The sequence below is a fragment of the Sciurus carolinensis genome, chromosome 2, assembly GCF_902686445.1.
Source record: "Sciurus carolinensis chromosome 2, mSciCar1.2, whole genome shotgun sequence".
NCBI classification, from domain to species: Eukaryota; Metazoa; Chordata; class Mammalia; order Rodentia; family Sciuridae; genus Sciurus; species Sciurus carolinensis.
In genome coordinates, this window is record NC_062214.1 from 155592624 (window position 1) to 155617902 (window position 25279).

At 38.4% G+C, this 25279-nt stretch overlaps 1 protein-coding gene and 1 non-coding gene across 3 annotated transcripts in view; both read left to right on the plus strand.

Annotated features, from left to right (window-relative positions):
• The first annotated feature begins 5567 nt into the window (after nt 1–5567).
• Trnai-uau (transfer RNA isoleucine (anticodon UAU)) lies at nt 5568–5646 on the plus strand. Its single transcript has one exon. It is a non-coding gene; the product is annotated as a tRNA-Ile (tRNA).
• Nucleotides 5647–7022: 1376 nt separating this feature from the next.
• The window catches only part of Fbxo34 (F-box protein 34), a 74002-nt gene continuing 55745 nt past the window's right edge, over nt 7023–25279 (plus strand). Inside the window, exon 1 of one of the 2 annotated variants that reach the window (XM_047542015.1) lies at nt 7023–7152. The gene's annotated coding sequence lies outside the window, so the exon portion shown is untranslated. The other variant, XM_047542016.1, reaches the window with a different exon arrangement.

Consider the following 25279-nt stretch of genomic DNA (forward strand, 5'->3'; position numbering starts at 1 on the left):
TTCATCCACTCACTGTGTATGCCCTTAAAAAGAACTTACATAGGGAGAAGGGCAGTTCACTACAGAGATAAATCATGCAAACAAGATTTGCATGAAATAGCACTAGTGGAAACAAAGTACTGTGAGATCATAGACATTGGAAATGACTGATTTGTTTAGGGAGTCAGGGAGGAAGTCACAGGGGCATGAATGTTGAAGTAGGTGAATGTGACCACATAGGTATAAACCATGGCTGTTGCCTCTTCCCTGCTTGTAAAGTGAAGAGCAATGATAGAAATGGAAGAAATGATAAATACCAGTTTTACTCATTTTATGCTTTGAATAGACTCTTAACAGAAGGATGGCTTAGTCAATAATTTTGGAGCTTAAAAAAATACTCCTGTGATGTTCCAACAGGGCTTTTATTATCAGAGCACAAATACTTCCTGAAAGCAGAAAATTAAGTCTTAAGCATGTCTATACTCTAAATAGTACAGATGTGACAACATACTTAGGACATTTTGAGAAGTAGTTAATGAACTTGAGAATGGAGCTAGTAACCACACAAATTAATCACACATTAGTTTTTTCAGAAGAATGAGAGCTGGAGCTTTGGCAATACTGCAAATGTGAAAAAGAAAAAAATGTGAAAATGCAGTCATGGAAAAGTAGTCTCTGAACAGTAGGCAAGGGAAGAACCAGCTGAGAAAGGGAGAGAATTCAAGCCAATGCTCAGTGCCCAGATTGGCATGATACCATGTTCAGACCAACTGGAGTCTTAGTGATGACTATAAAAGTCAAGTGTTTTGGTAGGAAAGTAAAAAATATGGGCAACAGAGTCAGGACAGAAGCAGAAGAGCAAACTAGCAAAGTGCAGCAACAATGAAAGTAACAGATGGCAAGAGCCACAGGAGCAATGGGATATTAAGAAGCACATAATCTGAGTGTGAAAATATTGACTCCAAGATAATAGAACCAAAGTAGCTCTGAATCAAGGGGAGTGTCTGAATCCATTTTATGTAGCTATAACAAAATACTTGAGATGGGGTGGGATATAATGAAAAGGAGTTTATTTGGCTCATAATTCTAGTGACTGGAAGGCTCAAACAGCATGGTAGTGGTGTCTGGAAGGGTCCCCATGCTGGTGGATGGCATCACAAGAAAGGATTGTATGTGAGAGTGCTTACATGGCAAGAGAGGAGGCAAAAAGTTGAAGAGGGACCAGGTTCACTCTTTTTATCACAGTCTACTCTCTTGGGAATTCATTCATTCCTGTGAGACCTAATCTACTCTAAAAGAACAGCATTCATTCTATTTCTAGGATGGTCATGATCCAGTCACATCCCATAAAGAACTTCCTCTTAAAGGGTCCGCTACACTGGGACCAAGCTTTCAGTGAATGGACTTTTGAGGGATAAACCAAAGGGAGCAATCAGATGCCCGTACTGTCAGTAATTTTATAAAGTCATCATTGCGCAATTTTGAAGATATACTTTGTTGAGGGGAGGGACATCCAGAGAAAGGAAAACACAGGGCGAATTTAATAATACACGCAGATTGTCAGATTGTGTCTTAATAATCCCAAAGTATTGTGGGTTATTTTTCTTTTCTAAGGGAATGCTGACATCTGAGCTCTGTGCTTTTTGCTATTTCAAAGCAAGACTTCATTCAAATCATCATTATGCCTGGTAAGAAAATGTCAGCAAACTCTCAAACTGCATAATAAGTTTCCGACTATTTCAAAGTACCCCTTTCTGAGCAAAATCTACTCCCTGGATCACTTTAGCAAGTTGATGTAACTAGGTTATTTTAACTAGGTAGCTCCTCCTTTGCTACATCAGGCTCCTATGAATTAGGTGTGCTTGAAAAATGTAAGGGGGGTAGTCTGATACGTCTCAGGTTATTGCTACAGGCTCCTCCAAATTAAATTTCAAATCTTGGAAAATGTCATTTTCTGATTTCAAAATGTCACATGAATTCCTGCTCATTTATTTAAAAAATACAGTCTTATGAATTGACAAATTTTTTTTCCCCTACTGATTTTATCATTTTCTGGTGTCATTAATTAAAGATTATTCTGGAAGCACAGCAAAGCAAAAATTATTTTATTTCTAGACAATTATAGAGCTTGTTCCCAAAGGAGTAGGCCATTGTCTTTATTTCCTTCATTTTATTTTCTATTCAACATATCAAACAAAATTTAAAAATATTAAATACATATCAGTTACAATGTTTTCCAGTACACAAAACCCCTATAGCTAGGCCTGGGGTTACACACTTGTAAGCCCAGTGACTCAGGATGCTGGGGCAGGATGATTTCAAGTTCAAGGCAAGTCTCAGTAACAGTGAGATCTTAAGCAACTTAGTGAGACCCCATTTCGAAATTTAAAAACAAACGAACAAACAGGAAGGAAGATGTGGCTCAGTGGTAAAGTGCCACCGGGTTCAATCCCTGGTTACTGCCCCCTGCCCCCCTAAAAAAAAAAAAAAAACTATAAATGATTTAAATGGCAAAAAAATTTATTATTTCACATGACAAGACTCTCAAGGATGGGTTAAATCAGTGTTTCAATGATGTCATCAAGGATATAGGTACCGTCCATCCTTCTACTTTCCTATCTTCTGAAGCTATTGGAGGCTATTGATCATCACTCTACATGGTTTTTTAATTCCCTTTATGAGAGTGTAGGTGACCATAAAGCAAGACCTAATGGACTTAAATGAAGTTGGCAGTATGGCACATGTCTATAATCCTAGTGATGCAGGAGGCCGAAGCCAGAGGATCTCAAGTTTGAAGTTGGCTTCAGCAATTTAGTGAGAACTTGTCTCAAAATAACAAAAAGGCTAGGGCTACATTAGCTCCAAAACCAAACCAAACCGAACAAAAAAAAAAAAACAACAACAAAGAAATTAACTTTTGAAACGTCTGTGCCTTTTTATTTCTGAGGAGAGAAACCTTAGTTTTTATCAGATTTTAATAGGGGCACAAAATCCAAAAGGCAAGGATAAGAACTCTGATTTTCTGGTGTTTTTCTGGTTTGGGTTTCAATACTTACTCAATTTTATGTCCCTCATGATCCCAAGTCTCAATTATGATATTAGCCCATATCTCTTGACAGTTTGCTGTCTTGGTCCTTCTGTTTTTGTTTGGATGTCCTATTTATTGTGAATGATACTTACATTCTCATTCTCATGGCTAAGTAGTCCCTGCCCAGTCACCCACTGCTACTACTGTGTTTCATGCATGCATGCATAAGTTTTAGGAATAAGCTCAGTGCTTCAAACATGCTCCAATGATCATATGCTAGGCATAGTTAAATGCACACCTTACCTTTGCAAAGTTTAAATTCTGGGGGAGGCAGCTACCTTGGCTTGAACTCAGGGGCACTTGATCACTGAGTCACATCCCCAGCCCTATTTTGTATTTTATTTAGAGACAGGGTCTCACTGAGTTGCTTAGACCCTCACTTTTGCTGAGGCTGGCTCTGAACTTGAAATCCTCCTATCTCAGCCTCCCCAGTCACTGGGATTGTAGGCGTGCACCGCTATGCCTGTCTAAGTTTAAACTTCTGAGAGCACTTTCTCTTTTCTTATTTTATCTTCATTTCATAAAAATGCAATGAAGTGGGCAGGGAAAAGCATATTAGGTTATACAGTAAAGATGGGCCTAGATACAAAGTCTAATGGAGTCTGCCCCTTTGCTTTCGTTTCTTTGGAGGTAGAGAAGTGAGTTTGAAAAGGATGAAATTCTTGGGGACAAGGTAGATGATGGTATTTTTCTTTTGAAGATAGGCATGAACTTATTAAGCCATAAGTGGTAGTTTCTTTTTTTATCCCCCTGCGCAGAGAGCAGAGATGAAACCTTGTCTACAAGAAAACCGTTGTACTGGGTTTAAATACAATATTTGCTCACTTGAGACAGTAATTTCTAATCATCAATGGAATAACCGCAGTTATTTACTATATATATTTAGAACTTTTGTGCTAGTGTGTCACCTCGGGACTCCTCAGTCTTCTTGTTCTTTTAGCTCCAATCATTTCCATGACCTCACCGTGCCCCCACCCCATACCCACCTTGGGTGCTCCCTCCCTGAGGGTCCATCATAGGGCTTGTGGCATCACTTACTGCATTGGTTCTATTGGTCTTGTTTCTCAGGGACCAGTCCCATTATACAGATAAAGAAACAGAATCAAAGGAGGGGTTTGCTAATGTGGTTACACTGCCTTTCCATTTCTCTCTGTTCCAGTATTCAGTGTAGTCCACTATGCTAGACCATGACAAGAATAGAAATTGAGTGCATGAGTTTAGAAACCTTACTGGCAATTTTTAGAAGAATTTTATTTGGCAGTGCTAGGGATGGAATCCAGGGCCTGTACCTGATAGATAAACACTCTACCACTGTGCTACACTCTGAGCCCTTTACTAGAAATTCGACAGTAATTTTACGCCTACTGACTTTAACAATAAATAATTTGTGCTTTCACTAATTTCTTTTTATAGTAACTTCAGTTTTATGTATTACAAAATAATCAGTTCACAATGCAATGAATATTTAAAAACGAAACCCCCAAGCCCCAATTTTAAACCACAGTCTGAGAAGCACCTGTACTTGACCACACAGACTCAGATGGAACTTTTGACAATATCCAATGTGCCATCCACATGTAAACTACTGCCATTTCATTTCAATGATTTGTGTTGTGCTTTGTAGCTACAATGTCTCTTTTAATTTTTATTTTGTTCATATTGGGGATTGAACCCAGGGGCGATTTACCACTGAGCTACATCCCAGCCCTTTCTATTTTTTTGAGACAGGATCTTGCTAAGTTGCCCAGACTGACTTGGGAATTAGGATCTTCCTGCCCAAACCTCTCAAGTAGCTGGAATTACAGGGTGTACTACCACACCTGTCTTGTAGTTGCAAAGCCTTTGATTCATATGAAACTCCCAATAACAATATAGTGACATGAAAAGGGCTCTGGAATCTTTGCTATTTGGCTTTATACCATCTGTGCCATCCTTTTTTTAAATTTCATTTTTTATCTGTGCAGTCTTGATCAAGATCAAGATCAATGATTTGGGCTGGGGAGATAGCTCAGTTGGTAGAGTGCTTGCCTTGCAAGCACAAGGCCCTGGGTTCGATCCCCAGTACCGCAAAAAAAAAAAAAAAAAAAAAGATCAATGATTTAACTCTTCAAGCCTGAGTTTCCTCATCTGTAACACTACTTGCCTCACAGAAGTATATTTCTGATGAAATAAAACAATATATGTAATGTATGTAGCATAACACCTGGATCATATGTCATAAATGAAATAAATGCTGGATATTAATAAATGTAGTAAATACCATTATAAAATGGAGACCACACTTCTCTACCATCGGAGAAAAGTGCAGATCCCTAACATGAATGAAGCATGAGACTCTTTGGTAGATAGGCTAACAACCCATGTTTTCCAGTAGTTTAGAAACTAGCAGGGGATATCACATATACAAATGGAAGATGTATGTTCAATAAAATAAGGTCCATCTGAGAAGAGGGGAAAATTAGCAGAATCAAGAGGCCTTAAAAAGGAGGGAATTGGGGTTGGGGAGATAGCTCAGTCGGTAGAGTGCTTGCCTTATAAGCACAAGGCCCTGGGTTTGATCCCCAGCACCCCCCCCCCCAAAAGGAGAGAATTGAGATAAAGGGATACTTTGAAATTTTATAATTTTGAGTCAAATATGATATAAAGAAGTTTAAAATGGGCATGATATATTGAGCTAATATTGATCATATATTAAATAAGACATACAGTTTGAAGCCCAAGATGTATGCCTCAATTTAAAATTTTATGTAAAAGTCTAGATGAAGTTCTTGAGTATTTCTTGGTGGTGAGATTATAGGACATATTTTCTTTGTATTTTATATTTATCTTTTCATATTTAAGATTTTATGCATATATTAGTTTTATAATTGGTCTAAACTGCTTTTAAAGGACTGACTAAAATCAAAATTACCCTTCCCACCTTCCTTCCTTTCATGCTGGGGATTGAACCCAGGGCCTTGTGCATGCTAGAACACTAACATTGAGTTAACACCCTCAGTTCCCTGATTCTTTATAATGGTAAAAGAGAATGAAAAAAGTTATGTCCAATTATAGGGAATTAATGCAGTAAATTACATATGTTCATTTAATTTTTTTGCAGTTGTTACGAAGCTTATGTATAAATATGAAAAATGATCATAAAAGTGTAAAAACAGGATCCAAAGTTGTGTGTACACTAAGATCACATTATTAATAAATACTCATGGGGTAAAAAGTGTAAAAGAAAATACAGCAAACGTTAAGTGTGGATTAAGGTGAGGAATTTTTCCTTATTGTCCTCACAATTCTTTATTGTCCAATGTGGTTAAAATGACTTCTTACAATGAAAACAGTGATAATTATTATAAGAATCGAGGATAAAAAGCCTCTTCACTGGCCCTCTGATTTTGATATAAAGAATTAGAAACCTATTCTATATTCAAAATTAGCATACCCTTAAGCTCCTGTAGACTAACAGTTTGAGACGGTCAACCTCAAAATTTTTTTTACTTTTTGACTGCTATTCCTGCCACAATTTGCATAAGAATGAAAGAAGGGATTCTCCTGAACCCTTCGATTTGCAAATTAGAATTTTGAATATCAGCTTTCAAGCAACAGAACCAAGATTGCGACCCAAATCTACTAGTATATCTAATAGTATCTAATAACGGCATAGCTGCTGGTCTACCCACGAATATTAATAAACTTGCCATGTTTGTGGCCTGAACCTTGGCGTTACTGTCATTCTGGGTAGCCTGGGGGTTGGATTCCTCGCGCCCCAGTTGCTCCTCTCCACCACTTGGCGGCCAGGAGGTGCTTCTCCCTGGTCTTTCTCCTTCCCCCGCTCAGCTCTTCCAGTGTCCGGCAGGGGGCGCTGCCACCCTCTGGTTCCAAGGCCCCTCCCCCGGCCAACCGTCGATTGGGCCGGCGCGTGACGTCACGCCGTTTTAGCCAAACAAATGGGTTTCGGGGCGAGCGTTGGGCTTCGCCGCGCCGCGCTGGGTGCTCGGTCAGCCTCAGCTGTAGGGAGCGAGCCAGGCCTGCTGCCTCCTCCTCATCGGGCTGGTGCAGCCCCGGGCAAGGCCCCGGCCGGGGCAGGAGCACAGGTGGGCCGGGGCCGGGTGGAGTGGGGCGCGAGGGGCAACGCGGCCCGGGCCGGCGGCCACCGTGGCCGCTCCCCGCCCCCTCCCGCCGCCCGCCGGCACTCCCGGGGCGCGGGGCGGGTGGGGGCGGGGGTGCCGCCCGCGGGTCCCGGGCTCGCGGCGCCCGGCGCGACCCCGGAGGGACCCACGGCCCGCGCCTCCTCCCGGGCGCCCTCCACCGCGTGCGGGCCAGCTGAGGGTCGTGGGGGCCGGCGGGTGGGAGCGGGGTCCCGGGTCCCTGGAGCCGGGGGATCGGGGATAGGCCGTGCGCAGGCACCCGACCGGCGCTCCACCTTCGGGCGGTGAGGAAGTGGGGTCGCGTCGCCCGGTCGCGCCCGCCCGGGCTCGGCCACGCTGTCCTTCTCTGCCCCAGCGCAGGTGAGCTGGCGCTTATCTTTAACCTTCCTCGGGGACCGGGCAGGACCGAGGCGCGGATGCTTGCCTGGCCCCTCCGGGCTGGCGCAGGTCGACTGCAGTTCCGCGCCAGTGGACCATGAAGTCATAGTGCCTTTGGGTCCGCGTGTCTGTGACGTCAGGGGTTTCCAGGAGAGGGGCTGTGATGTCATAGCAGACCCTGAGCGGGATCGTTGGCTCGCGGGAGGGCCAGGAGGACCCATGGGGGAGAAAAAAGAAGTTTGGTCTTCTGTCAACGTCTGGAATCGCAGCGGATTTGAATCGAAAGTTGCTCGATATCAGCGTTTTCTAGTTTTAGTTGTAATAGTTGTCAACTGCTTTAACTTCAGTCATTTTTAGTACAGTTGAGAGACATTTGATTGAGAAAAATCTCAATTAGGGTAGGAGGGTTTTGGTAGGGAAGAGAGGACTTGGGGTGTTCAATGTAAGTGATTTTCAGAAAACTAAAACTCATAATTCGATGGTTGGTAATTGGGATTGCTGAAAAAATAGAAATAGTTGGAGTTTGCCTTACTTTTTTTGGCTAGATATCTGCTTGTTACCATTTTTGTTAGGGAATGACCAGGAGGAAGGAGAGCTGATCTTAAATGAACTTTCTGTATTGTGAAAGAGGGAACTTTGAATTAATCTAACATTCTTAATAAATAATAATCACGAGAACTTAATTTATACAGCTTGTTCCTGTGTATCCCCCATCCCATCAATTATGGATAATTGAAGGTTTTCTGTGGTTATAGCTCAGCAACAGCCTTTTTCTTGCTTTCTTACTAATACTGAACTATAACTTAATAACATATCCCAGGACTGCTTGTCTTAACAGGTAACTAAAATTTTGTCAGTGGTGCTTTCAAATATGAAATTACAAAGTCTTAAAACAAGTAATTTGTTTTGCCTATGAATATTTTTATTCCATAGTTTTCAAAAGAGGTCATACTGGAACAAGACCTAGTCATCTGCCATGCTGTCCTTCGAATTGTTGCAGAGTATCAATACTTTTTATTTCCTCCTCTGAAGAATCATGGAAATAGAATCTAGTACAAAAAGTAGCTGACTTGAAATTGAAGCATAATTACAATTAGTGTTTTCAGCAGGAAGCTTGGGTGGGAGTCCTCAATCCTTCCTCACTGACCTTGACTTGTAATAGTAGGTTTTGTTTTGTTTTTTCCAATACTTCCTGCTCTCCATTTGCTCCTTAGAGCAAATGAAACATTATTTCTGGATTTTTGCATCAGCATGTGGTTGGAAGTTAGATCATGCCCATTAATGCAGGAAATAAAAGCACAATTACCACTGTTAATTGCTATTGGATTTTTTGGGGTGAAGTACTGGGGATTGAACTGAGGCTTCCTTCAAGAAGCACCCACCACTGAGCTATGCCCCCAGTCTCTCGCAATTGGATTTGATGGGACATTCATAAGACAAGGCTTTCCAATAAATCCTGTTTTGCTGTTCACCACAACCTTGGGAATTTGACGTTGTTGTGTGTAATCCTGAAAATTGTTAATTCTGTTTTTTCCTTTTAAGAAATTAGGAATTGTAATGTGACAATGTTAAGTGAAGGCCCTAAAGATAACAATTTGAGACTTTGGAGCTTCAAGACTTATAGGTATCTAATTAACGTGCAGCAGCTGATAGGGGGTGTTAATCAGCTTACCCCTTTAACATGAAAGGATGGTCACAAGGTGTTGATGGAATGAAGGAGGTACAAAAAGGAACACCCCATTAGTCTTTACCAAGTAGTAGCCTTCTGCGGCTTGCTGTATGACTCTAATGTGTCTTAGTATAAATAGGAAGGGATGAAAGTCAAACTAAAAGTGAGTTTTAAAATATAGTTCATGATAATGTACGGTAGTGCATTTTCCTTTATGGAACATGAGTTAATAAGTGGAGGATAATTGTCAGTGTATTCTGATGTGACTGAGGAGCAGTGACAGGTACAAAAAAAGCCCGCTTATGTGTATCTTTGTATAACAAGTCATAACTCTTATGAAACATTTTTTATAGTCTATTTCCACTTTTGGCAGGATGTTTTTCACCCACGCTTTGCAGATTCAGGTCTAGCAAGCAGTTTTTACTTATTATAAATGGTTATATATAAGTTAAAGATCAGGCTTAAAAATTATTTTAAGATTCACAGCATTTGAAGGGACTAAATCAGTAATTTAAAAAAATTTATATATTTTTAGTTGTTGATGGACCTTTATTTTATTCATTTATTTATATATGGTGCTGAGAATTGAACCCAGTGCCTCACACATGCTAGGCAAGTGCTCTACCGCCGAGCCACAACCCCAACCCTAAATCTGTTTTTACTGATACGGCATTTTTCTGATGGCTAAAAGCAAATGTAATGAATGAGAGTGCTGTATTTTAGAAATTGATATGTTTATTGGGTCAATCATTAATGCTTAAGAGTTTTAATTCTTACAGTTTCTACTTTATTTTTAAAATTTGGGCAGTTTAATTCTGCAGTTTTGATATTCTAGTAGACTGCAATCTTGTTTTAATATTTGTTGGTGAAAGAACATACTTATCTTGAGAGACATCATTTAGTGTTACCTTCCAAAATTTGCAGCTGTTTAGAACCAGATACTTAGGGGAAGCTACTATGGTATGATGAATGCCTTCCTTGTTAGGTCATGTGTGACAAAGGCAAAATTCAGCAAGTGCATGATCTGCAGTCCTTTGGAAGCAACAACAGAAAAGAACAGATGAGCTCCAAATGCATTTGGGTCATTTGGAAATTGAATTCCTGTCAATTCTTATCTTCACCTAATTTGTCTTCTCCCCTTCAGTTCATGCTTATGGTATTTTAAAGCTGATGAACCTACTGGTATCCAGGAGACCATCAATAATTAAAATGTAGTGTTTGGTGGTGTTTTCTTTATTTTTTTTACAGTGTTAGTTAAAAGAACTTATTAGCCTTTCATTGCTAACTCCATCCTTTAATTAGTGCTCTACAGAAGAAGGCTCTAGATATTCCCTTAGTCAACTTCAGACAACTAGGTTGTACATTTTCTTCTCTTAGCACAATGTATGTGTAAATTCCAAACTAAGCACCTGTTGTAAGTGTGATTATAACATTATAAAGCATGAATTTCCTTCATCAGGAAACATTTTTTGAGTGTCTTTGTGCCAGGGACTATGACATGGATAAAATTAGTTTCTTCCAGGGTCTGCTGCAAGAACTCTTGACATTGTTGTAGAGAACCTTGTGACTGAAAGGCTAGAATCTGGACAAGAGGATGATCCATTTATATTATACCAAATTGACTAGATGTTTCTTCATCTAAAGGTCAGTTTAAGTGGGTGTTAGAAACTCAGATAAAATATGAAGTATATTATCATGGTACAAAATAGGCAAAGGTCCTCGACTCTACAGATATGGATTGTCCTAGAAAGAATAAAGCTTAGCTAGTAGCACTTTTGTTTAACACTAGCTCAAGACCACTAGTCTGTGTATGCAGTCTAAAAGTTAGAGGTAGAGAAATATCTGTTCTGTTTGTTCCACTCTCAGGCACGTATATATCTTTTTCTTTCAAGTGAATCCATTTCATTTATAAACCTGGAGAATACTTGAGCTTCTCACAGTCTTCATTTCTAGTCTTTGCTTTCTTTTCCTAGCATTTTATAGTGAAAAATTAATGTAGAAGTTTTGTACACCGAGTACTTAAATACCATCTATATTCTGTAATTCATATTTTGCTATATTTGCTTTACCATCTATATGCCTTTCTGTCCATTTATCAGTGAAACTGTTTAGACTACTTTGTTAACAAATTTGGTTGGTAACTAGGCTAGGTCTTAAGAATAGAAAGAAATGAACACAAGAGGCAAGCCCTTTAGGAGGTGATGGTAATAATGTCCTTCTGAAAGAGGCTTGAGAGAACCCTTTGCCCCTTCTATCATGTGAGGACACAGGAAGAAAGCATCATCTATGAGGAATGGTACTGGATCTGCCGCTACCTTGATCTTGAACTTCATAGCTTCCAAAACTGAGCAACACATTTCTGTTTATAAATTACCCAGGGTAAGGTACTTCAGTATAGCAACCCGAGTGGATGAAGACAAAAGTTGGTACCTACAGGTGGGATGCTGCTGTGACAGGTAATTAAAAATGTGTATGTGTCTTGAAACTAAGTAATGAATAGAGACCAGCAGAGTTTTAGGGCACACTGCTATAAAATAACCTTAAGGATGATTCTGGAGAGGATTCAAAAGAGAACCGTAGAGTAAGCCTGAATATTAGAGATTACCTGAATTGTAGCAAACAGACTATTGGTAAAGTATGGTCTGTAATGACGATTCTGACCATGCCTCAGGTGGAAATGACGAACATCTTGGAAACTAGAGGAAAGACAATTGTAAGAATTGTGTTTTGTGGAAGCAGAACTTCTGAGCAATGAAATAGGATACTTGGCAGAAGAAATACAAAGTGTTAGGTGCACATGACTTCTTTTGACTAATAATAAGAAAAGATAAAAATCAAGTTAAAGACAGAATTTATAATCAAAAGGGAAGGAGAACTTAAAAAAGATTTGGCAAATTCTCAACCTGCCCTTGTTGTAAATAATGAAAGTATGTTCAGAAGATAGTGCCCAGGATGTGGCCAGGTAAACGTTGGTTAAGGAGACCAGTATGGGTAGTTGGAAGCCAGGTACTATTTATCAAGGTAGTAATCCTGAAGGCATTCAGGTCTTTAGGGCTGTCCTGCCTGTTACAAGGCTTGAATGCCAGGGCTTTGGAAGCAGAATGATTTCAAGTCTTTCCTCCCTGCATTTCCAGCATATCACTCTTTGGCTGTCCTAGCTGTGGCTCCTGTGCACTCAGATACGGTGCTGACCACTGTGGCCACCTTTCTGGAGGCCATAGGTCATAAACTTTGTGTGATGTGGTTCCTTCCAGGGTGGAGTACATGAACTGTGTGTGTGAGTTGAGGGCATTGCTACCTCCACCTAGATTTCAAAAGATGCTCTGGAGAGCTTTGGCACTGGGGCAGAGAACTGTCACAGGACTGAGGCCATTGGAAAGCTGCCCTCAGGGAAAATATCCAGTGGAGCCATGAGGTCAGGGCTGCCATCAAGACCCCCGAAGAGCTAGCTACCTGCTAGCAACTTCAGCCTGGGAGAGATGCAGGCACCTTTTGCCCAGCTGGTGAGAGCTACAACTTGTGATGTGCCCAGCAAAGCCATGAGAGCGGGGCTGCCTGGAACCTTGGGGGCCCGATCCCCAGCACTGTGCATCTGGAAGGCAGGACATAAAGTCTGAGAAGATTATTCTGGAGCTTTAAGACTTAATGTTTGTCCTCTTGGATTTTGGATTTGGAGAGACCTGTAATCTTTTTTCTTTTCTGCTTTCTCCTTTTGGAATTGTGCCTGATCCACCATTGTATTTTGGAAGCACATAGCCTGTTTGATTTCACAGACAAGACTGGAGAGGAATCTGCCTTAGGATGAATCACATTTTTGGTTTTCACTTGCATCTGATTTAGATGAGACTCGACGTCAGATTTTTGAGTTGGTGGAATAAGATGTTTGTTTGGGGCTGTTTGGAAAAACTGAAGTATTTTGCTTGTGAGAGGGTATGAATTTTGGGTGACCAGGAGTGAAATGCTATAATCTCAATGTGTCCCCTCCCCCACAATTCATGTTGAAACCCAGTTTCCAATGTAATAATGTAACAGGTGGGATTTAGGATATGTTTAGTACTTGAGTGTGGACCCCTGTGAGTAGGAATAGTGCCATAACGGAGATAGGAGGGAATTCTTTGACCCTTCTACCATAAGAGGATACAGCAATAAGAAAAGGTCCATTTAAGAGGAATGACCTCTCACCAGAACTGAATTTGACAGTGCATTTGCTCTTGGACTTCTTAATCTCCAGAACTGTGAGAAATTTGTTTATAAATTACCCAGTCTGGTGTTTTTTTCAGTGGGGGGATTGTAGGTTGGGATTGAACTCAGAGGCACTTTACCATTGAACTATATCCCCAACCCTTTTGCTTTTTACTTTGAGACAGGTTCTTGCTAAGTTGCAGAGGCTGGCCTCAAACTTGGGATCCTCCTACTTCAGCATCCCAGTTGCTGGGATTACAGGCTTACCCACCATGACTGGCTAAGGTACTTTTATATAACAACCATCAGACTGAGATAGGCCTTTACTTAAGGATCCAGAGAAGATTTTATGTAAAATCTTTCTAAAGACTGTCTAAAGCTGTGTGTGTTCTTGACCTTTTGTCGCACTTTATAATCCAACCCTTATTGCTTAGGCTTCTCAGTTACCATCCTATCTAGGTCATGCCTACATCTATATCCATAGTTAACCAGTCATTAAATTTTTAGTGAATCTTTTGTTTGGGTTTGTTTTTTCTTGTTTAATCTCTGCTAATACCCTCAGTCTCCAGTGTGGAATGTATGGGATAGTCCATTGAATTTCAAAAAGAAGACAGTTAAAACTTCTATTTTTTAATTCTTTTTGGCATTTTTATGTACATTTTATACTGTATATAAAAGTATATTAGAATTTTTATGTATCACATTTATAAATATATAAACATACTAATGAGAACACATTCATGATGGGAGTGAGAGTGTCAGAAAAGTTGAGATAACAATAGAGAGCAGTACTTTCCAATAGAAACCAATGTGAGCCTTATGTGTAATTAAAAAATTTCTATTAGCCACCTTTAAAGGAAAAGAGTGGAAAAAATGTGTATGTATATGTATTTGCAATGCTGGGGTTTGAATCCAGGCCTTGTACTTTCTGGGCAAGTGTTCTACAACTAAACTGCATTCTCTAGCCTGAGTGAAAATAATTTAAATTATGTTATATAACAGTATATCCCAAAAGTTATGGTTTCAGCATAATCAATATAAAAATATCAAAGTAGTTTATGGTCTTTTTATCATGTGAAGTCTTTGAAATCTGATGTGCATTTTATATTAAACAACTCGGGTTAGGTGAGTGATGTTTTAAGTCTCAAACCACATGTTGATTAGCTCCTGTATTGGAAGCATATGTCTAGACCAGTGATTGTTCTGAACTTAAAGTTCTGTAATTTTTTCTGGTTTTCATAATTATTTACTCTCTTCAGTCTCTGTGCACAGATGCTCAGTTAATTGGACAAAATTTTGGGTTAATGTTACTCTCTTGAACAAGAACCTGCTCTAGGTTTTTATGGCTTGTTTAAAAATCTCATTTAAGACTTCATGCTGGGTGCCATAGAGCATGCCTATAATCCCAGTGATTCAGGAGGCCAAAGCACAGGAGGGTTGTAAGTTTGAGGCCAACCTCACCAAATTAGTCTCTTGGTGAGACCCTGTCTCAAAATACAAAATAAAAAGGTCTGATGCAAGTTCAAGACCAGCCTTCAGCGACTTACTTAGGAAGACCCTGCCTTAAGATTAAAAAAAGGGGGGTGAGGATATAGCTCTGGGATAGAATGCCCTGGGTTCAGTCCTTAGTATCATAATAAAGTGTTCATTTTTTTTTTTTTTTAAATAAGTGTTGTTTGTAGAATTGTTTATTTAAAGCTGTAAAGTCACTTTTGGAACTACAAAAGGGAATTATTGATGAACTGGAGTTTCTGAAGATGAAATGAGTTTTGATAAGTGTATCTCAAAAGATACATTTGCTGTATTGTCTGAGAACATCTGAGTTGGACTTGTTTCCAAATTAGGACAAGAGATCTTATTTCAAGTTCAGTCATCAGGATTATTCTCTGGAGATTCTCAGTACTTTCACAATCCCCAGTCACTGTAGGAAGTAGGTTTCTGTAGTTCAAGGTTGTCATCTTTTCTAGATGAAGAACTCTGTCACAGTGATACTTTAGCTCTTTGGGGTACAACAAAGAGCTAATCAGAATGTATCCTGAAAATAAGTCTAAAGAGGATCTGAGAGATTTCGACTTTAAGGAAGCATTATCTTGCAACATTTTGTCTACATTTTATTTAGTGTGATAATAATTATCTTGAATTTATTTCTTAGAAAGAAGCACAATGTGTGTTTCTTGCACATGTCAGCATTCTGCCAAGTACATTAACTTCTGTCGCTTTTTTCCTAGCAGAGTTTTATAAATCTTATGTTCTTTGACAAATAGCAAACACTCTTTAAGAACTTATTTTCTATTACTGTTTCTTTTTTTTTTTTTTAAATGTATTGGGGGTTGAACCCAGGTCCTCGTGCATGCTAGGCAAGCACTCTACCACCGAGCTACAGTCTCAGCCCCTTATTACTGTTTCTTTTAAACTCAAATATTAATTTTACTGAAGAGTTCAATTTTTTATTAGCTGGTAGGAGGATGTAACTTTTTCCCAAATTTAAATGCAATTTTACATTTTGGTTACCTATGTATTTTTAAAGATTATATAGCATAAAATATTTTTACACTTAAAATTTACAGTACTGAATTTTACTGCATAATTGTCAGCACCATGTAATTGTTGCATCATTTTTTTTTGGTCCAGAAATTGGTTTGTAACCTTATGTCGTGTAATTGTTGCATGGTATAATTCTGTTTGTCACACCTTTAAATGGTAAACAGAGCAGCAGTGTGTTCACCAGTGGCACATGGATACACCTTTGTCCTCTTGCACACTGTAAACCAGGAGCCTAGACTTCTTAGTGCTCATGCCTTGTCATATATTTCTGAAAACCAACTTATGTGGTTTGTAGAGCACTGTAGTACTAATGTAGTGCTAAGGAAAGCACATCAGATAACAAAACCAATGATAGTGCAGAATCTTCAGACACAAGATTAAATTTTGTTAAATCCATACTTGGCAATGCTGCAATAAGTTTTCTCAAGTGTAATTTTCTGACTGTATTGCACAAATCAACTAATGTGTGAACCCCCCCCCCCCACACACACACACTGGAGAAATAATTGTTAAACCATTATGAAGAAATGTGTGTCAATTTGGTCTTTGATCTATTCAGTTTTAATGTATATTCACAAGTATCTGTGCATCCTAATCTTGCACCAGAGATAGTTTAGTAATAAGTGATTTTTAAAGTAATTCTGACAGTTTTTAAAAAACTTAATATAATGGTTGCACCCCATTTATTAACCAGATATTTGGCAGATTTAGAGCTATATTTTTTAACAATTTGGTCTTGAAATTTAAGGAAAATTTAATGCTTTCTTTTGTTTGTTTTTAGTACTGGGAATTGAACCCAGGTGTGTTCTATTACTGACCTATAACCCCATCCCTTTTTATTTTTATTTTTTAATTTCTAATTAATTAATTTTATTAATTAATTAAATTTTGGGGGAGTACTGGGAATTGAACTCAGGGGCACTCAACCACTGAGCCACATCCCCAACCCTATTTTGTATTTTATTTAGATACAGGATCTGACTGAGTTGCTTAGTGCCTCGATTTTGCTGAGACTGGCTTTGAACTCTCCATCCTCCTGCCTCAGCCTCCAGAGCTGCTGGGATTACAGGCATGTGCCACATGCTCGGCCCTAAATTTGTTGAGGCTGGCCTTGAACTTGCAATCCTCCTGCTTCAGCCTCCTGAGTTGCTAGAATTACAGGCATACACCACTGTGCCTGGCTTCAGTGAAAAATTAAGCCAGATTACTGTTTTATTTCTTGAATATAAAAGATAAATTATTTTAAGCTAAATTCGTTTGATTTAGCCTCTATTATGAACGATTCCATTTACCTAAAATTTTGCTATGTATGTTACTAGAAAGTCACCTTAGTTCTTAACTGTAGTTGTTGTTTTGTGAATCTTTACCTTACCTTTCTTGAATTTTAATTGTCATGTTTTAAATCTAGAGAATGAAGAGTTGTAAAGCTACATAATTACTCCCTCACAAACTATTCTTATGTCCCCTATTTAGTCAGTTTTTTTCTTTTTCAAATTGATAACTTAGTAGAAATTAGAAGAAAATTTTTCCCCTCCCATTTTTTTTTAAGAAAATGAGCAACTTCCTACATTTCTACTTGGAAAGTGTGTTAGTTTTATTGGTTTATTAAAGTGACAGTGGTAACATTCTTGAGGATTCCATATAAATTCAATTAAATGTTCTTGGCAGATGTAAATATAGATTTTTCTCTTTTAGGAGAAAACCATGTCAACCCTTCATTTGTGAACCTCACTGAAATTAGTCGGATATTGTTAAGACATTTGCAATTTGTATTGTATGAAAGGATCAAAGCTTAATTTAATTTCCCTGTGCATTGTATGTTAATGTATGTCTGCTTTGAACCTTCCACATTTGAATATCACTTTATTTTGCTGAAACTGTTTTATAGAATAACTGTATTGGAAAGTGTACTCTTTACTTCATGAGCACTTACTTTGAAAGGTCTGATGAGTATTGTCTGTGTCTAGGAGTGTTCTAGAAGCCCTGAACAAAATTTCCAAACCGGTTACCAAGTTTAAGAATTTTCTTCCGCTTGCTGGGCGTGTGGTCCACTCCTGTAATCCCAGAAGCTTGGGAAACTGAGGCAGAAGAATCAGAAGTTGAAACCTGGCCCTAAGCAACTCAGAGAGATCCTGTTTCAAAATAAAATATTAATTAAAAGGGCTGGGGATGTGGCTTAGTTTTGAGCATCCCTGTGTTCTGTCCCCAGTATACACACACACACACACACACACACACACACACACAAATGTTTTTTTTTTCCTTCTCCCCCCTCATCCCTTCTCTTCCCCTGGAATCCACGACTTCCAGCGAGTTAAGCAAGCTCTCTACCACTGAGCTACACTCCTAGTCTTGGCTACTAAAGGGTGATTTTTGTTTGTGACACTTGAGCCTTGTTAGAAACAATTTGATTATATTTTTTCGTTGGTGTTTTACTGTGCTGGGGATTCAGTTCAGGGCCTCATTCGTGCTGGGCAAGTGCTCTTTATCCCTGAACTACATCCTCATCCCAATAGTTTGATATATATGCTGCTACTAAACAAAAAGGATAAATGTCACCTTTATGAGTTTAAATGTATGTATTTATTGCTTAAGAGGTTCTTTGTAATTGGAATGGATCAATAGATGCCCAGAGGTTTCCACCTTATGACTGAGATGGTAATCTTCTAGCATTGGTGCCAGAATGGGACTTGCTGGGGATATAGCTCTGTGGTAAAGTGTGTGCTTAGTTTGCAGGATGCCTTGGGTTCATCTTCACCACAACAAAAACAACAACAAAAAAGAAAAATGCGAATTTTATGGATATTTCTAAGGTAAAGGAAGATTACTTTATACAATGTAATTAATTATCCCATTGAAATAAGTACAGAAAAATGGAATATAAAATTAGATACACTAGTCATAGGTATACAAAAATAGGTTGACTTAAATGATTTATTTAAGAATGGTCTAGGGCTGCGTTTGCAGCTCAGTGGTAGAGTGCTTGCCTACCATGTGTGAGGCACTGGGTTCAATTCTCAGCACCACCTAAAAATAAATAAATAAACTATGTATCTGCGTACAACTAAAAATATTTTTTAAGAAAGGAGAATGGTCTAGTTAAATTTTAAGTTAACTATTTTGTTTGTGTCATGCAAAAGGTAATAGTTGAAGATAGTGTTGAAAATATAAGAAAGGATGGTCAACATGATACAGTTCTCAATTACTTTATTTCAGTTTCTAATCTGATTCACAGGATTTACAGAATGTTCTTGTTTTTAATTCTGCAGAATTTGTACTCCTGCAAGAAAGAAACTTTTGTATGCTTCCTTCAGCTAATGGGAGAAAAGGCTTGTTGGCTTTTTTAATTAGTTAGTTGCTTTTGTTGCTTCAACAGTATGAGCAGATAATGGTAGATTAAAGATGTAGTATATACTTACAGCAGCAAAATGGCTCCAGTGCTTCTCCTTTTGGTTTAAATGTTTGCTTGCTCTTTTCCTTCAAAAATACTGAATTTTCAGCACTCTCATTCCCTTTTTTCCCCTTCATACTTTTTTATTCTTTTGTCATTTTTATTATATCTAGTGATTCTTGGTAATTTAGCTGAGTGTGGGATCATCTTGAAACCATAGTCTAAAGAACATTTTTGGGTAAGTAATTTGTTTACATGGTTCAAAACAAAAGGTAGCAGGGTGTGGTGGTGCGCACCTGTAATTCCAGCTGTTCATAAGGCTGAGGCAGGAGTATGACAGTTGAAGGCCAGCCTGAGCAATTTATCAACCCTGCCTCAAAATACACACACACCCACACTTGGTAGCATGCTCTACATAATGTTATCTTGCCTTTTTTTTATTTAACAGATTTTTTGTCATTCTTTACATATTGGCATATGAAGAGGGTATCTATGAGACAATCTAAAATAATAGTGGCTTGTTAAACAACATAATTGTTTCTCCTGTAAAAGATTAGGAACATGTATTAGTGGTGGTATAGCATTCATGGTGGTGAGCTTTTTCTCACTCTTTAAACTGAGGCATAGTGAGCCCAGTAAAATGCATATATATAGTAAGTGAGTTTTGGCAATTCCATATACACACGCAGGTAAAATGCCACAGTCAATATAGAGAGCCATCCATTCTGTCTTCCTTTCTCACTGTCACTTTTCTACACATCTGGGATCTTTCTCTGCTATTACTGTTCTACTCCATTGTCTGACCTAACTGGATCTCCAGCTACTGTACCCTTTCCAAGCTGCAGAATAGAAGAAGGGGCAGAGTTTACATGTCAGCCTTTTAAAAGGAAGTTTAAAAAAAAAAAAAAAAAAAAAATTTAAGTTGCCATTTCATGGCACTTTCAGTTATGTCTAATAGCTATAATTTAGTGTCACAGCCACATCTGAAAGAAAGGGAGGCTACTGGGAAATGCAGTCTTTATTGTTTTTTTTTTTTTTTTCTTCCTATTACAAACAGTGCTACAGTGAACAACCTTGTTCTTATGTTATTTTGTGGGATAAATTCCTGGAAGTGAAATACTGGGTTAGAGTATTTGTAGTTGGAGAGTATACCTATTTTTTCAGATCTGTTGACTGTTTTATATTTGTCAATTTCATAGGTAAAAAATGACAGAGGGTAGCTCTAACTTGCCTGGTTGGCCATTTAGGTAGAGAGAGAATATACTTCTACCCTAATGCCCTAATGCACATGCCTTAAAAACATGGATTACGCAGCTAGCTCATTGTAGTGCAGTGTTGGGAGTTTGCATTTTATTTAGATCAATTGTAAGAGGAAACTGATGGTGAAGGGAAATAGAAACCTCCTGCTTATTAATACTTCACAGTAAACTGACAGGAAAACAAGAGTAGCGTTTTTTAGGTATTACCTTTTTTTTTTTTTTTTTTACTGGAGATTGAATCAAGGAGTACTTAACCACTAAACCATTATCCCCAGCACTTTCTATTTGTCTTTGACAGGGTCTTGCTAACTTGCTGAGGCTGGCTTTGAACTTGTGATCCTAGAATTGCTGGGATTACTGGCGTATCCACCATGCCTGGAAGAAATTGTTATTTTAATTCAAAAGCAAAATTAGCTGAGCATGGTAGTGTACCTTAGTCCCAGCTGCTTGGGAGGCTGAAGCAGGGGTAGCACTTCAGCCCAGGATTTTGAGGCTCTCCTAGGCAACATAGTGATACCCATATTGAAACACAAGAAATGAAACAAAACGGGAATTTAGGGCATAAGGCTAATTTAGCGTTTTTTTTTTTTTTTTTTTTTTTTTCTTTTTTGTCCTTTGTTTTCTCTAATGTACATTTCTTAGCATGTGGAAATGTTTCTTCAACTTTTTTGGGGGGAGGACTTGTTGCTGGGAATCAAACCAAGAGTCTCAACACATACTACACAAGCTCTCTACCACTAAGCCACATCCCCAGTCCTCATAGTAATTTTCTGAGTAACTACTATATGGTATTATGAGCTGTATTTCCTTTTGAAATTGGAAATGGAAGCCTTATTAAAAAGGACTGTAATTCCAACACTTGGGTGGCTGCGATGGGAGGATGGGCTTGAGCCTAGGAGTTTGAGACCAACCTGGACAACATAGTGAGACCTTGTCTCAAAAAAAGGAAAAGATGTGTGTTTTTCTCATACAACACCGGGAGGCCTTGGAGAACAGAAACCTGTCACTTAGCTTTCATGGCCCATGGCATAGCACCTTGAACATGGCATATGCATTGATCCTGTCCTTTTCTCATTGGACTGGATTTTGGGAAATTAATGGAAAAGTGATTATACTTCCAGTACCAATGTTTTGACCCTTTGGGGTGGGAGAGGAGTTAAGTATTAATATGCCATTATTAGTACTTTTGAAAGTGTCATTTCTTTATGTAAAGAAACTTTAAAGTTCTTGACCTGGGATGAAATTCTTGGAGATACTTCCACTAGGGTATCATCCCTTCTATCTGGAGGTCATATTCTATAAATCTTTTTTTTTTTTTTTTTTTTTTTTTAGGGGAAGAGGGATATGTTAATAAGAAACTAATAGCAATTGCTGATATTTTTAAAAATTTTGTTCTTTTTAGTTATACGTGACAGTAGAATGCATTTTGACATTATACATACATGGAGTATAACTTCCGATTCTTGTAGGATGGGAACTTGTACATGACGTGGAGTTAAACTGGTCATGTATTCATATACGAATATAGCAAAGTTACGTCTGATTCATTCTACTGTCTTTGCTATTCCCATTTCCCTGCCCTTCCCTTCATTCCCCTTTGTCAAATTCAATGAACTTTTATCCCCATCCCCCTTATTGTGTGTTAACACAATATCAGAGAACATTGACCTTTGACTTTTTGGTATTGACTTATTTTACTTAGCATGAGTCTCCAGTTCCATCTATTTACTGGCAAATGCCATAATTTATTTCTTCTTTATAGCTGAGTAATATTCCATTGTGTTTATATATCACATTTTCTTTATCCATTCATCTGTTGAAGGGCACCTAGGTTAGCTATTGTGAATTGAGCTTCTATGAACATTGATTTGGCCACATTACTAAAGCATTCTGATTTTAAGTCCTTTGGGTATATACTGAGGAGTGGGCTATCCAGGTCAAATGATTGTTCCATTCCAAGTTTTCTGAGGAATCATACTGCTTTCCAGAGTGCTTTCACCAATTTGCAGTGTTATTAATCACTCAGACGTGTTTGCATCGCTATTTGTGTTGGCTCTTCCCTGTGCTTAGAATGTTATTCCCTTCCATAAATCTTCATACCTATTTTCTTGACCTACTTAGAATCTTTCCTCATGTAATATCTTTTCAAGGAGGTCAGTGCTGACCACCCTATTTAAATTGCAACTGCTTTTCTTACCCTGTATTTCTAATCTCCCTTATGTTTCACCTTCCTTAAATATTACATTCAGCAAAAAAGCAAGTTATAACTGTACAGCTTTATAAGAAGTATAATTTAGTGGAAAAGTGGAGGGTTGACATGGAAAGGTTTTGTTGATCTATTTTTAACCCTTAGCAGTTACCGCCTTGAAACATGTTCTACACAATTAATTTATTATGACTATTTATTGCCTCATTATCAGAATGTTAATCCTTGAGAACTTTTGTCTGTTTGTCCACTGTATTTCAAGTGCCTTACAGATGCTGAGAAAATATTTTGCCTCATGAGTAATGTAAGGAATCCCACGGAAACCATGCCGGACACGGGAAATCACATAAGGGAGTTTATTAAGCAAACAGAGTGTCTCCCTGCAGGGTAAGAGAGAAAATGAGAGGAAAAGAAAGAGAATGAGAAAGGGCGCACGCTAGAGAGAGTGTGAAAGCCAGGAGGATGAGGAGGAGAGACAGAAGGATGAGAAAAGATGGCGGGGTAGCTACAGTAAACAGTTGAATTCTGCTGGGCTAACAGGGGACCAATATCGGAGAAGGATACTTGCAAGCTGACTGATGAACCAGTAGCTAGCCAGGATGTTCACAGATTGACAAGTGGTTGGGAGGTGGGGAAAATGGCTGCAACAGAAAGGGCAGGGGAGCAGCTTTATACATTACAAGTAAAGGTAGAAATGAATGTTAACATGAGGAACTTAGTGATAAAATAGTTTACATTTAAAATTTTTTTTTAAAAAAATGTACATATATATATATATATATGTGTGTATGTATATATTATTTTTTTGGTGCTGGGGATTGAACTCAGGTGCCCTTAACAATTGAGCCATATCCCCACCCCTTTTTTATATTTAATTCGTAGACAGGGTCTCCCTGAATTGCTTAGGACCTTGCTGAGTTGCTGAAGCTAGCTTTGAATTCGAAATCCTCCTGTGTCAGCCACTGGAGCCACTAGGATTATAGGCGTGTGCCACCATGCCCAGCTGTTAAAATTATTTTGTTTTTGTTTTTATTTTTGTGGTGCTGGGATTGAACCACAGACCTTATACGTGCTAGACAAGTTCTTTACCAGTAAGCTATATCCCCTGTCCTTATTTTCATTACTTACTTCATTTATTTGTTCATTCACTCATTTATTCATTTTTGGTACGGGGATTGAACCCAGGGATGCTATATCACCAGCCCTTTTTATTTTTTATGTTGAGATAGGGTCTTTCTAAGTTGCTGAGACTGGCTTTGAATGTATGATCCTTCTGCTTCAACCTCCCCAGTGACTAGGGATTACAGGACCACATATCAGTGGTAAAGTGCCCTTAGGTTAAATCCCCAGTACCACTCCCCCCACCAAAAAAAAAAAAAAAAAAAAAAAAGCTGTGACTGTAGCTCATTGATTACTGTGTTTCTGGATTCAATCCCTAGTTAACTGGGTGGGGGTAGTTAACCGGTGCTAATTTAAGTAAAATAAGTATATCTTATCCATATGTTTTGCAGTGCTGGGGATGGAACCTCATACATGTTGGGCAGGTGCTCTACTGCTGAGCTTTACCCATAACCCTCTTAAATAATTTATTTAAAAAAATTTTTTAGTTGTACATGGATACAATACCTTTAATTTATTTATTTTTATGTGGTGCTGAGGATGGAATCCAGTGCCTCATGTCAAGCAAGCACTGTACCACTGAGCCACAGTCCCAGCCCCCCCACTTGTTTATTTTAAATGAAGCCAGAGTTGGCTTCTGTTATTAGTTCAAGAAGATTTAGTTCATTCTGGGGCAGAATTTGTATGTTCCTCCTTCTCCCCTAAATATTAGATTCAGCAAGAGGGCAAAATTAACAATCCTATAGCTATGTAGAAAGTTTAATACAATGGGTAGGTCCTGCTGTTTTGGATTTTTAAGAGAAACTTCTTTTATAATTTTACATAAAATTGTATTAATGAGGATAGTTTACCACTGCCTCTACAAAAAAAATTCAATATAAAATTTTGATTAGCATATTCTGATTTTTAATGTTTTCTGAAAATTAGCAATTTGTTTTTTCTTAGAATAGGGCATATTTACAAGAAATAAAAATAATTGCTAAAAAATATTTCTGTTCTAAGGAGCATCAGAATATACTTTGTTTTATTTCCATTGTCAAACTAATTTTAATTTTAGTTTTAAAACATGGTGGTTTAGGGGCATATGTTTGAATCTGCAATTGCAGGAAATTATGTGTAAATATATCAGTGTTAGTTAAGTACTTTTTTTTGGTGTTTTTACCCAATTTTAGTGGAGGAAAATACTGTAAAATGTTTTTCTTGTTTTTTTTTTTTTTTGCTGCTGGGGATTGAATCCAGCGCCTTGGTCATGCTAGGTAACACACTCTCAACCACTGTGAACACTTCCAACCCCTTCTTTCTAAAACTGAAATATTAGTGTGGCT